Raw genomic sequence first — 12173 nt, 5'->3', positions numbered from 1 at the left:
CTTACATACATATAAAATTATATAGAGCCGTCCCTATTGTTCAACCATGCAAGGAGAACAGCTGGATTGTTGGTATGGCTTTCTTGGCCCTATCACTGAAAATGTACTCATTTATAAATAAAAAATAATAATAAAAAAAATGTTTGTGTTACGGAGTCGGCAAATGACAGCGTGGGTATACTGCTCATACGGTTTCAGATATGGGATCTTAATGTGTTTACATGTTGTCTGGCAGAAGAAAGTGCCTTTGAATTTTGTTAACTCAGGCAAGTTAGCGTCATTTAACTGAAAACATTTAACGCTATACAGGCCCGGGCTTGGGTGGAGTAGAGAGAAAAAGGGCAGGGAGAGGGAAGGAAAAGGCCACCGCCTCTGCACAGTGGGATCGCTGGTGTGGCACTTGCTGGAGTTGCCAGGTTGCCATCTGGTCTACTGAAAAAACTGGCCACCTCCTGAAACGCTGGCTGTGCGTGAGCGGGCCCTGCGCACATGCGCCCGGCTTGGGTGAGCCTCGGATGTGTCAGAGCCGCTCTGCGTGTGCAAATTGCCCGGAGCTGCGAGCGCCCCGTGGGCTCACATCCACGGCTCGGGGTGTGGGGAACGGCTGCCACGTCCCGCGGCGGAACCGCCTCCGGCCAAACCGCCGGCATCGCTTGTCCGTGCCTGGCTCATCCAGTCCTCCCATGGAAATGTTTTCTGATACTTTTAGATCACCTGTGAGCGCTTGAGCTTTGAGATGTGGGTCTTGTACAAAGATGTGTAATTCAGATTTTTTTTTTCTCCTTTTGTTTTTACTACATTAATGATATGTGTACGTATCTAACACGATATACGATGGGAGTGGAGGCAGCACTAAGTGAGCGTTGGTGTAGTGTGGTCTAGCACGGGAGCGAATGAGGGACTTAGCCCTTGAGTTCTGCTGCTGTGCCTTATCTCCTTACGTGTCCAAACACAGCTGGGCAGGTCTGTGCTGTGAACAGCTGCAGCCTCTGCTGTGGCAATCAAAGGTGTGAAGAACTGAGAGAGACTCGTGAGCAGGAACCTGAAGCGGAGATGGAATTGTAGGAGACTGTTTGCTGGCGTTATCTGTCACTCGGAGAAGGCAGGGGGACGAGCTGGGAGACGTGTCACCACACATAAATCCAGTGTGGGAGTGCTTTGTTGATTCAGGATATTTGAACAGTTCTGTCAGGAAAATTTTTATGTTTATACCTTGGCCACACTAACCACCTATTATAAATTATCGCTGTCTGGAAAACACACATTTTTACGGCAAATATGTAATACTGAATGAACAGGTTGTCTGCTTTACTGAATGTTAAGAGACCCTCTAGTTCATTGTAAACTAACTCAGGTGAGCTGACACACCTGCTTTTTTTTCAGGGGCAAGCAGCATTGAAACTTGCAACTAGAATTTTACGTTCTAGCCTTCCTTAAAATAAATATTTCTGTAGTTTTGGAATTGTTTCTGAAATGTGAGACCCTTGCAGTACTGATTAAACAAGGCATGCTAGTGGTTTTTACTTCAAAACATCTTAAATTGTCCCAATGTGCTTAATAACAAATACTTTCATAATAGAAGTTGAAGACAGGATGTTGTCTTAAATCAGCTAGTTAAGGAAAATGATCCTGTTACAATTAAAGGAAAGTGACGACTGGAATGTAAATATAATTTTGCCTTTATACAACTAAAGTGGCGTATGGAACATAAATAATAAGGAAATTATTCTGGATTCTATCAGGAATGGGATCCAGATACTTTCTGGTTTATGACATTAATTCTGAACTCTGCCAGTTTAATGATCCTTCATCACCCTACTATAACCAAATAAAAGTTTAATTTTTGTTCTCTTTACACTTGTGTTCCCGTTGCAGAAAAGTCCAAGTTATCACAAAGGCTGCATTTAAGCTACATCAGCAACATGGTAACATTTCAGATGTTCAGTATATTGAACCACTTTGTCTTACTCTGTGCTAAATTGATAATTGACTGTGTTCAACATCTGCTAACTTCAGTGTGCTGCTCTGAAAACTGCAGAGAGTTTGGTGCTTCTGCACATCCCATATGCTTCTCCTTGTAGCAAACCTCAGGATGAAGGTGCAGGGGCAGCTGAGTGCAGCAACCACATCAGCTGCCAGTGATATTTGTTTTACATCTGCATTTATATCCACCCAAGTAGTTGAGAAATAGCCAAAGTACTGGATTTTTTTCAGTAATAAAAAAACCAAGCCCAAGATAATTTAAAAGAGTTCTAGACAAAGCCTAAATCGAGTGACAAAATCAGGATTACATCATACAAATACGTGACTTCTAGTTAATTTGTACTGAACTTGGCTGGGCTACAAAAAATGTTAGCATATGCTAATTGTCGTATGCTAACCAATGTGTTGTGGAAGCCTAGTTTTAAACTTGAAATGTTTGTTTCTTCTTTTCATCAGTTTCGCTTACTTGTCATCTCGTGGATCTGCCTTACTTCAGGCAGCAGCACAGCCTGGGTAGTGGCTATGACACACACACCCTTCCTTGAGCGGTGGGGGCTTTCCCAGCAGTTTGGGGAGATGCTTTTTGCTGCCATGGTGGGGGAAAAGCCTCGCTTCTCATCCTGAGCAGCATCCTCAGAAGCTGGAGAATTCCAATTACCAGGGGCTCTGGAGCAATGTACATAGTGTGGAGGTCCAGTGTGCCTGGAATCCCTCTAACTGCTCTGTTTGGAGGCATTCACAGTCCGTGAGGAAGAAAACATTTCATTCTAGTTCATGTTTTCTCACCTGCACCTCTCTGTGAAACGTCCTGACTTCTGCTGGACAACAGCTGCCCCCAACATGAACGGATCCAGGGTTTGTAAGAACGTGGGGCTAACACAGGCCAGGCTCCCCATCCCTGCCTGCTCCTTTTCCCTTCCTTCTCCCCATCCCTTCCTTCTCCCCATCCCTTCCTTCCCCCCATCCCTGCCTTTTCCCCATCCCTGCCTTCTCCCCATCCCTTCCTTCTCCCCATCCCTTCCTTCTCCCCATCCCTGCCTGCTCCTCATCCCTGCCTGCTCCCCATCCCTTCCTTCTCCCCATCCCTGCCTGCTCCTCATCCCTGCCTGTTCCCCATCCCTTCCTGCTCCCCATCCCTTCCCGCTCCCCATCCCAGCCTGTTCCCCGTCCCTGCCAGCTCCCCCTGACCAGTTCAGTGTGTGCTGAGGGCACTGCTGCCCACGCTGTGATGGATGTGCTCACACCTTTACACCTCAGCCTCACCAAACCCTAAGGCCTTTTCATCATATTAAGCTCCTTTGACTGGGCTAATGTGACTGAGAAACACACCTTTTTTATCCATTAAGATGAGGCCAAAAATGCTAAGTGTTCAAGATGCAAGCCCCTAGGGCTTGTCTGTATATCGAGTTATTACACGTGGAGGCTTTTATCTTCATAAAAAAAATGTTCTTTTTGTGCACGCCAGAGTGTGAATTTAAAACCAATGGTTGTAGTGTAGCCCTCATGCAGATTCACTCATTCTGGCATCTTCTGGCTTTTTTTTTCTTTTTTTTTTCTTTTTTTTTTCTTTTTTTTTTTTTTTTTAGATTAAGTTTAACTTCTTTAATTCATTTAGGTGAAATCAAAAAAAGGTACTCCAAGTGGGTTTGTCCCCATGAGGAATTGTGCTTGTCTGCCTCTGGTAGTCGTATTGATACTACAATATTCTCCTGTATGGAGAAGCTTTGTCTATTAGGAATGTTGATTTTGGACATGTTTGCACTTACTTGCATTTGAAGCATCCTATTTTTACAAGCGGTAGCTGAGGCACTCTACTGAAATTCATTAAGTTATTCCAAACTGAGGCCACAATCCTGGGGATGCTAAATTAGGCAGATAAATACCTAGATGCATAAACTGGTTCACTGAAGACAACTACCTCCTGATTAAAGTTTGTTCTGTCTTTAAACATTTGCAAAAATGCTTAAATTCTCCCTAAACATGCAATTTATATATATTTTTTTTTCTGAGAAGAAACAATGAACTGTGCTATGTTATGTTGTATTTTTTTAGCATCCCTATGAAGTCATGTAAAGTATCTACAAGTTACTTAGGAACTTCTGTTCCATTCTTCATGAAACTGTAATTTTATAAACTTTAGCATTCTTCTATTTATCTTTGTGGTGGTGGGCAGCAGAGAAATAACATTTTGCGACATACCATTAATTGCATGTGGGTTTTAATCCAGAAATGCAGAATGCTAATAGTTTGAGGAAAATCAAATTAGTACCCGAAAGCAGGATGTGCCAAATGGTGCAGATAGATGGAAAAACCCCAGAGCCAGCAGCAAGAACCCAGGGCAGTAGCTGGCCCCTTTGTGTGCACCTCTGGGGAAAGACAATAGATTGCTGTGAAGTTGGGACTTTATCATGCAGAAAGTCAAATAAATGTCTGAGCAGTGTTTGCTGTTTGCAGGAGTGGTGCGTTACACTCAGATTACTTAACAGAAAAAATACAAACCTGGCCATGAGATGGGGGAGAGGATTTGTTTGTGTGCAATCATATATTGGGTTTTTATTCTGTGTTGTGCACAGCACCTCATGCACAGGGGTCGTGGTTCCTTATCTGAGATCCTGGGTGCTATGATAATAGAATTTAAATACTCTCTGTGGAAATAAGCTTGCCATAGATTGCCAGTTTTGCAAGGAAATAATCTCTGCCCTACTATGGGATGGCCTCGTGTTCTGTAGAGTTGTTATAATGTGGGAGAGGCCTTGGGCTGTAGAGAGGTAAACACCTGGACACAGGTGGCCAATCCTGCTTACAGCTGTTTACTTCAATAACATTGTGTGTCTGAGTAAGAAGGGCAGCATTTGGCCTTTGGTTTTTGGAGTTAATTGCAGACTATTAATGGGGACATGTCACATACATGAGTTTCCAGAACAAAATTCAGTCTTTCACTTCTTTAAGAACTAATTTTTTAAACCAATTAGCTACATACACCTATGGAAACAATAGCAGAGCCTTCACAGCCAAGACTATAGTGAGATCCTAAATTACATATATAATAAAGGTTGTGCATGTGTTTTCTGGCTGAGAACCATGTTATATTTCAGCCTCAAGCAAAAATTTTCTCCAAGCTGTAGTCCCTCCACAAAAACACACTTTTTAATGAAAGTCCTGACACCACCTTAATTACAGTGCAGCAAACATTACCTTCATAATCCCATTTCATCCTTAGGCAAGGAGAGCATCCCTGGGGGCCTGGCTGCTAGTGACCAGTTTTACAGAAACAACCTTTTCCCCAGTGCATTTTATAATTTAACCTGTGCTGTGCTGTGCTGCTCAGGGGAGAGATGCACACGGAGCTGCTCATGCTCATCTCCCCACCCTCCTTGCAGCTCTCCTGGCACTCCTGGAGGATCGGCCAGCCCTGGCCCTGGAGGATCAAGCAGTATCCAGGGATGCCCAGCCTGCAGCCACCTCTTTGGCTTCCCCACAGTTTTCCCTCTCTGCCATGGGAGCCCAGCAGGAATCAAAGTTCATGTCCAGCACCTTTGTACCACGGGGGTTTCACCCTGACGCTTTCCAGCCTCCCCCAGGCTGTCATTCTGGTTTATCCCAGTGCCCAGAGACAATCCTCCTTTTTCTGCTGGCTGTCACACCAGTAAAATCCTTGCTTTGGAGCTGGTAGTGCAGGGGGGAAGGCTCTCCCTAATCCAGGGGGGTGAGGACAGAGCTGTTTGGAAAGCAGGGCTGTGCTGTGCCCAGCAGTGATGTGTTCATTTGAAGCAGCCTTCAGTGTCTCCAGGCTTTCCCAGTGTTTGGGTGGGTGAGTAAAACGTGATTAGTTTCTCATTGCCATGTCAATTCAGTGCATAGATTTCGTGTGGGGACTGCGATATTGACAGGACAAGTTTGCAAGGCTGTGTGAAGCTGGGATATTTTCCTACCAGAAAATTCTACCAGAATATATAGATGTACATGTATAAACACAAGGGGTGATACTTGTGGTTCTTATTTTTTTTTCCTTCTGCCTTCTTAAATCAAAGTAATAAATCTGTGTGATCAAAAGAGTTAGAATAATCAATCTCTCCAAATTGATCTGAAAAGCCTAGTTAACGGCCAGAGGGAAATTAAACATGAGGGGTTTTGTTCTCTCTACAACATTGTCAAGTACAGTACAATTTTCTTTTATGGAACTCCTAGAATTCTTATGTACAGAGTAAAATGCAGCTGAGATACTGTCTCTAAAAACAAGCCAAAGCCCTGTGTCTGCTGGGAGGACATTTCTGTTATCCTGTTCCCTTCTATTTAGGTTCTCATATGGTGTTAATCACCATGGTATCTTACAGCTTTGTAAAAATATAGTGCACCATATGTGATAAATCACTAATATTAAGAATGAAGATGCTGGAGCAAAATACTCTTCCCAAATCTAAAGCAGAAGACGTGCAGTAATGGACACACCCAGGCAAGCAGCCTGAGTAAAAGGAGCACGAATACAAGAGATGGGGTCAGGATCATTCCTGAGGTGATAATATTTCATCCGGTCACTGCTTGTGGGTGTGAATGGCACTCTCACTCCTTTCTTCCCCAACCTGTGCTACAGCTCACTAAAGCAGAGGGACTATGTCCAAGTCATCTTCTGTTCCCTCCTTTGCACTGCAGACCAGTGCCTGCTTTGCAGTGTTCAGGGTATCAGTCAAAAGAAGATAATTTGCCAAAAAACTCAAAGTGAGCTTGTGCATTTGTTGCTAATTAAGTGCACGCATAATTACAATCCAAACATAAAGCAAAATGAGGGACCGTGTTTCCATTGGAAAGAATGCACTAGGAGTTGGTCATAAATTATCCCCCCAACTGGTAATCTCAGTTACATATTTTCTCATGTTTTTTTCATTTCCCACTTAGTTCCAGCCAGATCTGTTTTCTATTTATATTGTCAAGTGTCAACACATAAATAATTTTCTCTGTTGTATCCCTCTATCCACTACTACATTCTTTTTCTTGATAGAATAGCAGAAGTAATTATATTTATAAATGGAATGCCTGTTTTGCCTAAGTACTGCATATAATTCCCTTCTGTAAGAGGGATTTTTATAATTCCTCTAAAAATGTCTTGGCAAGGATCAACTCACCAGTTGGTAGCGTGGATCCAGCCTTTAGAAACAGAACTGGGGGTTCTGATCCCTTTGGCCAACAGGCAGGAGGGCACCACAGAAAAAATGCCTTTGTTTGTTTTAGAGAATGATGCTGTTGAATATGTGGAGTTATTAAGTACCCAGAAAGCAAATTCACTGAGAATTCTTCCCACCTGTGGATCCCTCTGTTCAGCACAGAATTATTTTGGCAACTGAAGAATTCTTCATTGTGGATGGCTGTGGGAAGATATTAATCCTGTTCTTCAAGTAAGATGCATTCACTGATCTACTAGACCTGCTCCACCTCTACTGTTTCATATTGTGAGAGGAAATCAAAGGAATCCCAAGTAGTGAGTAATCTCAAGTCATTCTTATCCCCTTTCTGCCTTTTTTTTCAGCTGCTTTCTGCAGACAAGTTCAGATGTCCCTTGCTCAATCGGAGTAGAGCAGAGGGAGTTCTGTTGTGAGCTCTGCATTAAGGCAAGTTCAGTTTTCCACCTCTGGGCGCTCCTTGAGAAAACCTCGCTAAAAATCATTGTATGGGGATGGCAGATCCCAACCACAGAGAGTTCACAGCTGTTTCACTGGATGGAACAGCCTCCTGGAGCTGATCTGCAGTACAGGAGGAGAAAATCAGGATGTTCTTACTGGTTTCTGCTGTCTGTGTGTGGATGGGTGTTCTTTCATTATAGTTTCTCCAATATTTGCTCTGATTAAAGGTTATTCCAGGGCACCTACAAAGCAGTGAGCCATCCTGTTCCTACAGATGTGGCAAGCTAGAAGAATGTTGTATTGGAGCATTCAAACCCCGTGTCCTGTGTGGTTTGGGAGCTGAAAATGTCTGTGTGGGAGAGATGTGGGTGATGTGAGACACATCCTTGGCCTTGGTGAAAAGAGTGCCTGTACCTCTGGAGTCTCACAGGGTTTGAGGCACGACCCCGCAGTGTGACCAGCATTTCCATGGGTACCTCAGCCAATGGAGGTTCCATTACTGAGTTTTCCCTCTTGAATGATCAGCAGAAGCAAACACACTCTGCCCCTGGAGCTCAGCTGCTCCCAGTCCGGTCTCTTCAGCACAAATCGGCTCAAACTAACAGGGAGGTTTCATTGCCGCATCAGTGACTTGGCAGCCAGCCCACTCACATCTCCGTCCCTGCAGGAAGGCGTCCTGAGCTGGAGAGGCAGGGATGTCACGTCCTCAACCACTGCAGTGACATCAGGGAGGGCCATGAGCGTGAGTCCCTGGAGAGCCGGGGCCGCCATGGCCTACTTTGTGCAGATGATTCGAGCACGCTGGATCCTGCGCCTCCAACAGCGTCATTGCAGCAGTGTCAGCTACAGAATCCATCAAACTGGGAATGCTCCTGGGTGGTTAGCCCTGGCAGGCTGTGCCTCTGTTCCTGTCCTCTTGGTAAGTCTGATTTAGCTCCTTTAAAGCTCTGGCTCCATAAGCTGCAGCCTCTGAAGCACAGAGAAACCCAAGTCCATTTCCCACTCCCCTGTACATTTATTCAGAGGCCTCTCAGAAGTTTTGGACTGTAGTCTTTCCTTTTCCCTGGGTACCCCCTCTTAAGGTTCATGTTTATTTAAGATTTAACTTCCTGAGCAGTTTTCTTTCTCTCAGTATCCACAGTTCAAATTTGGTCTGTTCCCTCAGCTTTTGCATTCAGCTGGTTTGGCTGATTTAATGTCGCTGATTTACCGGTATAATTTAGGTTGTCTGAAGGGAAGGAAGATTGATGTTGGCTGAAATAAAATTCTGAGACGCCTATGGAGTTTTATTGCCCTAGATTTTTTTGATTGCTATTTATTCACAAAAGTGGGCAGAACTCTGACTTGAGATTTTTCAGGAATGCCTCCATTATGTCAGAGCTGCTAATTCTTTGAGTCAAGTCATTGTGGTTAGCCAATCTTGTTTTCTGTCTCTGTGGTAAGATTTTACATCCAGAAGGCTAACCTCAGTGCTCCCCCATGAAAGCAGGCAGGGATGACAAAGCATTTCCTTCTTTGACCTCTGTACTTGAGTTTTGTAGAAAGATGAAATCTATCAAATCAGACCAAACACCAAATCGCCTGCATGAGAATGAACAGGTCAAACCCTGTTCCTGGAGCAATATGTGGAACAAGAATGTACTGAAACACGTTTTTAAAAGTATTTTTGCTTCTAAAATAGGTTGTTGTTTTTTTTTTTTTTTCCAAATCCAGACAACGGACTATGAAATTCTCTCATGCTTGTGAGTTACATGTGGTTATGTATCACATCAGAGCAAACTTGAGGTTATTAGGATTTTTGAACTGTGCGTACTTATCTTGAATTTTCTGAGTTTGTGATGTTTTGGGGGGGAACAAGTAGAATATTCTGATTTTGTTACATACATGCTGGGATAGCACTGGGATTCCTTCTGCTGTGACCAGGGCCTGACACTACAGACCCTCAACACCTCTTGATTCACACAGGGGCCGTGTCTCTCCTTCCAATCAGCAACATAATCACCCTTGAACTAAGGAACTCAGTCCCACCCGGATGCATCCGGAGCTGGTTTCATGAGTGGAAGATATATAATATCAGCATGATGTCACATAAAAACCTCTGGCGTGTCACCATGAAAATAATTTGTGCACTCTACTTGTACCCCTGGTGCTGTGCAAAGCAGCTGAAGCAAACTGACCATTTGGACCAGGCTTAGCTCCCTACTTTAAATCCCAGGATTATGATGATAGAGCAGGAGTATTCCCTGTGCTGGAGCTGCCTTCTAACTGGCCACTCTGCTGCCCTGGCACTCTCAGAGCAGCGACAGATCAGACCAAGTGACAGCAGGTGGGTGACCAAGGAACCTGCCACTGAAAGCTCTTTGCATGTGGTTGGAAGGACTGGTGACTGCACAATTCCCTCAAACTGGAGCATTTCAAACAATAAAAGCACGGTTTGGAAACTGCCTCTAATAGTGGAGGGACAGCTGACCACTTTGTCACTGCTGCCACTTTGGCATCACAGAAGACTGACCTGAATTCTTGATCTGGGCAGTCTGTTGATCTATAATCATAGTGATCCGTTAATTACTTGGTTTAATTACAGACAATTTATTATAATGAAAGGTTTAACTATACCTACCTTTGTACGTTCCCGTGTTATTTTTCATTGAGGTTATTTTTGGGCATAAAAAAATCCAGCATGCAACGCCTTAAAACAACCCATTCCACAAAGATTGTGGAGCTTTACTGGCAAATTCTCCATCCAGTATTCTCTGCTCAGGCAGTAAATATCAGAGCCATGAGAAACATCCTGTATTCTTCACACACACACCCCACAGGGGACTAGAATCCCTCTCAATGCCGTTTTACCCATGCACTCATGACCTGGACTTCCATAATTCCTCTTTGCTCTGATATTAGCACCGGGTACATCAGTACACCTACCTTTTCATGTAATCTCTGATAGAGAGATGCAGTTAGCAAATGGCATCAGGTATTAATGCAGAAGTGACCTTTTAATGTCATGCACAGATACACGAAGAAAGAGCTGCCACTGAAAACTTCTGATTAAAGATAAAAGTAGACAGCCTGTAAAAACATTAAGATAAAAAGTAAATCCATTTGCCCTGAGTTTCCCCTGCTATCCCACCTCCTACTCTAAATTGATGTTGTCAGCACTCATGATTTTATCACAAGTCTTGTGATGTTTGATGTTTCACTTACACTCCAGCTACTACAGTTGTGTAATGAGGTTAGAAACTCAGCTTTCCTCTTTCTTTAATTTAAAGTAAGTTTCTAGTCCTAATGGTTAGAGTATAAAGCTTGCAAGTGTGACCCAGGTGCACCCTAACAGCTCAAAAACCAGAAAGCACAGTAAAATAGCTCCACATTTATCGTTTCACAGGCAGGCTTGTGATTTTGAGGGTCAAACTGTAGTTCTTGAACATTTGGAGCTGGCAGTAGCAGCTTGGGAAAAAAAGTGCTTAAACAAAGTCCCACACCATGTTGCATTTTCCAGGGAGGCAAAGCAGTCGTTATACCACAGTGATAATTCCCTTTTCAGACATGCACATTTTCCCTTTTAGTTTGTTATGCAGCATCTCAGGGCTCAGCCCCAGCCTGGCTGGTCTGGAGGGGCTTGTCCTGGTGTGTAACAATTTGCCTGATGTTGGAGGGCTCAAAGTGCTCCTTGTGCTGACACAGAGGAGAGGTTTTGCAGCACTCCTTAGTCCCCACAGACTGGCAGGTTTGTGCATAAAAACCTGTAAAACCAGGAATGTTCTGACTTCCAGTCTAGGAAGTTCATCAGCCTTTTGTAAAGCTCCATCAAGAAACCAGGAATACCCCACCCCTGCCAATCCAGCAACAAAGGGGCAAAGAACCAAACAAATGCAAGTATGGAAATACAGTAACATTGAAAACAGCTGGTTTGACTTACGGTGCCCAGAATGTGCCAAGTGCAGGTTTTGATGTACAGACCAAAAATACTCAGCTGTTGGTTTTGGAAAAACCAAGCTCCCAACAGCAACAACTCAGATTTGAAGGAGACACCATATTTAAACGGAGTTCCAAATTATCAAAGACTTCCCAGTATATCACTAAAAGCATGAATTTTACCAAGAAACTGGAGGAGTATCCAAAGCAGTGGGCAGAGTCTGAGCGTGGTGTGGGCACATTGGTCAAAACTCCTCTGCAGTCGCAGACTGGTGGTGCCAAAGGTCCCTCTGTGCTCGCCCTAAATGATGGTGTAATCTGTTCTGGAGGTGACAAAATTACAAATAACTGACAAAACCTAATTGCAAAGGAAAGGTGAAAGTCCATGAGACTCAAATACTACCTGAGTGTACAGAATAACAAGGGAGGTTTTATGTTCCACAAATATAATAGGGTGCCAAACTAAAATTGAATAACACTTTCAAAAGACTAAAGAAGTTCAACTGATTCTACACTGCCTCTGTTATTAATTTTGTCCCTGAATTCAGCAGTAATTTCCATGTGGTGGTTTCTGTGAGACTGACACTGCTTCTAAACTGCTTCCCCCGTAAAAAGGTGAGGAAACCATTATTGAGTCTTGATCCCTTTGCTGACTGTTTC

The sequence above is a fragment of the Chamaea fasciata genome, unplaced genomic scaffold, assembly GCF_029207755.1.
Source record: "Chamaea fasciata isolate MVZ Bird 193981 ecotype frontalis unplaced genomic scaffold, bChaFas1.0.hap1 SCAF_1, whole genome shotgun sequence".
NCBI classification, from domain to species: domain Eukaryota; kingdom Metazoa; phylum Chordata; class Aves; order Passeriformes; family Sylviidae; genus Chamaea; species Chamaea fasciata.
This window is presented reverse-complemented; position numbering follows the sequence as displayed.